The sequence below is a fragment of the Pongo abelii genome, chromosome 23 (assembly GCF_028885655.2).
Source record: "Pongo abelii isolate AG06213 chromosome 23, NHGRI_mPonAbe1-v2.0_pri, whole genome shotgun sequence".
Lineage (NCBI taxonomy): Eukaryota > Metazoa > Chordata > Mammalia > Primates > Hominidae > Pongo > Pongo abelii.
In genome coordinates, this window is record NC_085929.1 from 41,902,761 (window position 1) to 41,908,760 (window position 6,000).

Below are 6,000 nucleotides of genomic sequence, written 5' to 3' on the forward strand. Positions count from 1 at the left end.
CATCACCTCCGTTATGAGAGGGTTTGTTTTTCCTGAGATAGAGTCTTGCTCTGTTACCCAGATTGGAGTGCAGTGGCTCAATCTCGGCTCACTGCAACCTCCGCCTCCTGGGTTCAAGCGATTCTCCTACCTCAGCCTCTTGAGTAGCTGGGATTATAGGCACCTGCCACCACACCCAGTTAACTTTTTTTATTCTTAGTAGAGACAGGGTTTCACCATGTTGGCCAGGCTGGTCTCAAACTCCTGACCTCATGATCCGCTAACCTCAGCCTCCCAAAATGCTGGGATTACAGGCGTGAGCTGCTGCGCCCGGTCTGGGGGGTTTTAATATCACCATAGAACATTCTTGCCAAAAATGGTTAACTAGAATCTAATTTGAGGAAAAAAGACAAATTTAGAATATGGGACATTTTTAAGACAGCTGATCTGTCTCTGTAAAACAATCTTCGAGTCAAAGTCATGAAACACACCCAAAAGACATGACTGGATGGTGGGTGAAGGGAGAGCAGACCTCTAAAGAACAGTTTTGGAGATAACTGAGGAATTGTAACTGTGGACTGAGAGTAACGAATATTGTGTGATCTTCTTAATGTGCAAATAATAAGATGAATTGATGTCCTTGCTCTTAGGAGCGAAGTGTCATGATGTCCGCAACCTACTCTCAAATGGCTCTGAAAAATTAATACATAAACATGAAAGTGAGAGGCTGGGCACGGTGGCTCATGCCTGTCATCCCAGGACTCTGGGAGGCTGAGGTGGGTGGATCACTTGAGGCCAGGGGTTCGAGACCAGCCTGGCCAACATGGTGAAACCTTATCTCTACTAAAAATTCCAAAATTAGCTGGGTGTGATGGCGCGCACCTGTAATCTCAGCTACGTGGGAGGTTGAGGAGGGAGAATCACTTGAACCTAGGAGGCGGAGGTTGCAGTGAGCCGAGATCGTGCCACTGCACTCCAGCCTGGGTGACAGAGTGAGACCCTGTCTCAAAAAAAAAAAACAACAAACAAACAACAATTTCACTTCTGGGTATACATCCAAAATAATTGAAAACAGGAACATGAACAGATATTTGTGCACCCATATGCATAGCAACGTTATTTACAATGACCAAAAGGTAAAAGCAACCCGTGTCCATTGATGGATGAAAGGATAAACAAAATGTAGTGTGTGTATACAAATGAATACACACACACATACACACACGGAAACATTATTCAGCCTTACAAATTAAGGAAATTCTAACACATGCTACAAAAAAGAAAAAAAAAGAGAGAGAGAGAAACCAAATAGCAAACTGCTGACCATGGGCAATGTGGGTGGTGGAGGGTGTACTGCTGTGTTCATGGTTCTATTCTTTTTTTTTTTTTTTTTTTTGAGACGGAGTCTTGCTCTGTCATCCAGGCTGGAGTGCAGTGGCGTGATCTCTGCTCACTGAAAGCTCCGCCTCCTGGGTTCACGCCATTCTCCTGCCTCAGCCTCCTGAGTAGCTGGGACTACAGGCGCCCACCAGCACGCCCGGCTAATTTTTTTTTTTTTTTTTTTTTTTGAGCCAGAGTCTGGCTCTGTCGCCCAGGCTGGAGTGCAGTGGCGTGATCTCGGCTCACTGCAAGCTCCGCCTCCCGGGTTCACGCCATTCTCCTGCCTCAGCCTCCCGAGTAGCTGGGACTACAGGTGCCCACCCCCACGCTCGGCTAATTTTTTGTATTTTTAGTAGACACGGGGTTTCACCGTGTTAGCTAGGATGGTCTCAATCTCCTGACCTCGTGATCGGCCCGCCTCAGCCTCCCAAAGTGCTGGGATTACAGGCGTGAGCCACTGCGCCAGGCCACGCCCGGCTGATTTTTTTGTGTTTTTAGTAGAGACGGAGTTTCACCGTGTTAGCCAGGATGGTCTTGATCTCCTGACCTCGTGATCCGCCCGCCTCAGCCTCCCAAAGTGCTGGGATTAAGGGCATGAGCCACCGCGCCCAGCCTCATGGTGCTATTCTTTTCAGCTCATTGGTATGTCTGAAAGTTTTTCAAAATAAAAAGGGAGAAAGAAGAGAGGAAAAAAGAGTTGGAATGAGCCCCTCTATTCAAAGCCACTCCCAGTCTTAGAGTCTGGGACCCTGTGCTAGTTGGCTTGGGTCGCCGTAACACAGTACCACAGACTGGGGGCTTGGATAATGGAAATTTATTTCTCACACTTTTGGAGGCTGGAAGTCCGAAATCAAGGTGTTAGCAGGGTTGGTAATGAGAGCAAAGATCACCTGGTAGCCATCAAACAAACCATCCAGAGGCAGAACTCCTTATCTGAGGAATGGAGAAGTAATTAGACTTTCCTATTATCTGAAGCCAGCCATCTGGTGCCAGGCTTCTTTCTTAAAAATTTATAAGTAATTAGAATTTCTCTACATCTCTGGAATGCGTGCATATAGAAACTCATCATGCAACCCCTGCTGATATCAAGGCACTGAAATGTTTACAAGTGTAATCATGTACCGTGACCTACGCGGCTAACATGGTCCAAATTACCCTTAAGTTCCTGCTTTAAGGTCCATAAATGGTCCTAAGGAAAATCTACCCTGGCACACCCAGTCCTCTCGCTGAAGCGCCCCACTGAACTCTGCTGCAGCGTTCTTTCTGTCTAATACAACTTCCCTTTTCAAACCTATACTGTTGTTGGTAAATTCCCTTTACTACCCATGAGCCAACCGTTCTCTGCTGCCAGCGCTCTAACACCTTGCCAAGCAGCTGGTTTCTTTAGAAGCCTCCCTCCCCAGCTTGCAGATGGCCACCTTCTCCCTGTGACGTCACAAGACCTCCCTTCTGTACCTGTCCGTGTCCTAATCTTTTCTTATAAGGACACCAGTCATATTGGATTAGGGTTCACCCTAACAGCCCCATTTTAATTTAATTATCTCTTTAAAGGCCCTAATACGGGCAGGGTGTGGTGGTTCATGCCTGTAATCTCAACACTTTGAGAGGTCAGGCGGGTAGATCACCTGAGGTCAGGAGTTTGAGACCAGCCTGGCCAACATGGTGAAACCCCGTCTTTCCTAAAGATACAAAAATCAGCGAGGCATGGTGGCGGGCGCCTGTAATCCCAGCTACTCAGGAGGTTGAGGCAGGAGAATCACTTGATACTCGGCGGAGGTTGCAGTGAGCCGAGATCACGCCACTGCACTCCAGCCTGGGTGACAGAGCGAGACTCCATCTCAAAAAAGAATTAAATAAATAAATAAATAAATGCCCTAACACAATCTCCAAATAGTCTGAGTTACTCCAGGTTAGGGTTTCAACATGTGAATTTGAGGGGATTCAGTTATTCCCATAACAGCCTCTAAAGCCACCTTGAGCGTCAGCCCTCCCCCATATTCCACAGGGGCACAGAGAGGGCTTTCCCAGCCAATTCCATTTCTCTTTCCCACACAGGTCTGAGGCTGAGCTCTGGGCAGGAGGGCCCTGCTGCAGGCATCGGCTGGGAGGGAGAGGAAGGGAGAGCCTGCCCTCAACCTTCTCCTCATCCATTCCTAGTCAACTCCCCCGACCAGACCCAGCCGCCCAGGGGCCCCGTCCTGCCAACTTTCCTGCGAGGAGGCTTCTCCCTGCCCTGGTCTCCAAGGAACAGGCCTCTTCCGGGAGCCCAGGGTCCTTCCTGTCTTCCTTGGCAGGTGGGTCCCTGACCTCCTGCATTGTGGTCACTCCCAGCCAAACACCTCCCGTGAGGCGAAAGTTGCAATGAGCCAAGATCGCACCATTCACTCCAGTGTGGGCAACAAGAGCAAAGCTCTGTCTCAAAAAAAAAAAAAAGTTGCCCTTTCGAATCCAAGGGCTGCTGTTTTTGCAAGTGGATGAAGGCTTTCCATGAGTATTCCTTTTGCTTCCTCCCACCTCCTCCTGTAACTGAACGATTGTCCTGTCCTCCTTAAGCATTTGTTCTGCATGTTACCCCAGCAGGACCAGGAACCCCAAATACAAATTTTCCTCTATTCCTCTAATCACTTCCATGCCCTTCTCAAGATGCATCAAGACCCTCAAAGTCAGGCCAGGTGCGGTGGCTCACGCCTGTAATCCCAGCACTTTGGGAGGCTGAGGCGGACGGATCACGAGGTCAGGAGATCAAGACCATTCTGGCTAACACGGTGAAACCCGGTCTCTACTAAAAACACAAAAAAATTAGCCGGGTGTGGTGGCGGGCGCCTGTAGTCCCAGCTACTCGGGAGGCTGAGGCAGGAGAATGGCGTGAACCCGGGAGGTGGAGCTTGCAGTGACCCAAGATCGCGCCACTGCACTCCAGCCTGGGCAACAGAGCGAAACTCTGTCTCAGAAAAAAAAAAAAGAAGAAAAAAAGAAAAAAAAGACCCTCAAGGTCATATTCGAAGGGAAGGAAGTCCAGCCCCCTTGAGGCAGCTGGCTGAAAAACAGGTTTCTCATCTACTTAAAGAACGTGGGAAATGGGAATCAGAAATTGATAATCATTTTGTTGCTAGAATGCTCCAAGTGAGGGTCATTATAAGGTGATGGAGACAAGGACATAGGCTGGCCCAAGGCCACAGGCACAGGAGACAAAAATGCCCACAGGACAGAGATGAAGGCTGATCCCAGGCTAACAGATGACCATTAGAACAGAGACAAAGGCCAGGTTAAACTGGTTTATTCTGGAACCCCAAGGATGAAGAGGGAGCCCCCTGTTCACTTCGGTATCTCCTCTGTTCTCAGTGGGTAATTATGATGAGATGGGGCCAAGGTTAAGGGTACACAGTAAGACTGGTTCATTCTGAAACCCTAACGATGAATGAGGGACACCCTGTTCAGGAAAGGGTAACAGGAAAATCAGAGGATGCCTTCTTTTCTGTTTTTTTCTGCTTTGTTCTCTCTTTGCAGGTGGGTAATCACATCACCGTATGTCAGGACATGCCCCTGCATTCTCAAAAACTGGGAAGTTTGATCACCCAAATCTTGGAACAAAAAGCTACTTTTCCTTTTTAATATTGTTTGGCCTAAAAATGAACTGGGAGAAAATTACAAAAGTCAGCCTTTCTTTCTCCAAAAGAATCCAGTGCCTCTATGCAGGAAATCCTCAAATTAGCCTTCTCAGGTCTTTTATAACCAATAGCAGAATAAGGAGGACAGGGATAGATGGAGAAATGCAGGGAACGGAGAGAGGCTCAACTATTGGCTGTTTTATAAGCCCTCCAGCCTCACCCAGGTTGCCCTCAGAATACCCTCCTAGGTAACTGCCATCAGCACCAGAAGCCAGGCCACTGGCAGATAAACTGCCCCCATGGGATAAATGGGGAAAAGCCCCACATGGCTTGTTCCCTTTGCCACAAGCTCAGCCACTGGAAATGGGACTGCCCTGAGGGCCATAGGACCCCCCAGGACAGAATCCCAACCCCTGATGGCCGTGAGCTGAAGGGGTTCTCTGCCCTGGCTGCCTTCCAAATTAGACATTCTCATTAACAGGACAAAGCCAAGGGTAACTTTGGAGGCAGCAAGTAAAATTATAAATTTCCCTCTTGAGTTCAAGAGCTGCCTACTCTTTGCTAATCTCCTTATCTGAGCAACTCTCCTCCAAATCCCGTTGGATAATGGGGGAAAATGGCACCTTCTTTCTCCAAAAGAAAAAATTCTTTATATTACTTAAGGGGCCAAGGAGTTTGAGACCAGCCTGGGCAACATAGCGAGACCCTGTCTCCATCAGAAACACAAAAAAATTAGCCAGGTGGACGTGGTGGCACAGGCCTGTGGTCCTAGCTACTTGGGAGGCTAGGGTGGGAGGATCGCTTGAGCTCGGGTGATGGAGGCTGCAGTAAGCTGAGATCGTGCCACTGCACTCCAGCCTGAGTGACAGAGTGAGACCCCATCTCAAAAAAAAAAAAAAAAGTTAAGGACGATGATGATAATAGACTCAGGGAATATCATTAAGTAAACGAGAAATTATCTTTATTCCCCACTTTTAATATGAGGAAACTGAGGCCCCAGGAAGACAACGAAGTGTTGGCTGAATTGAGCTGA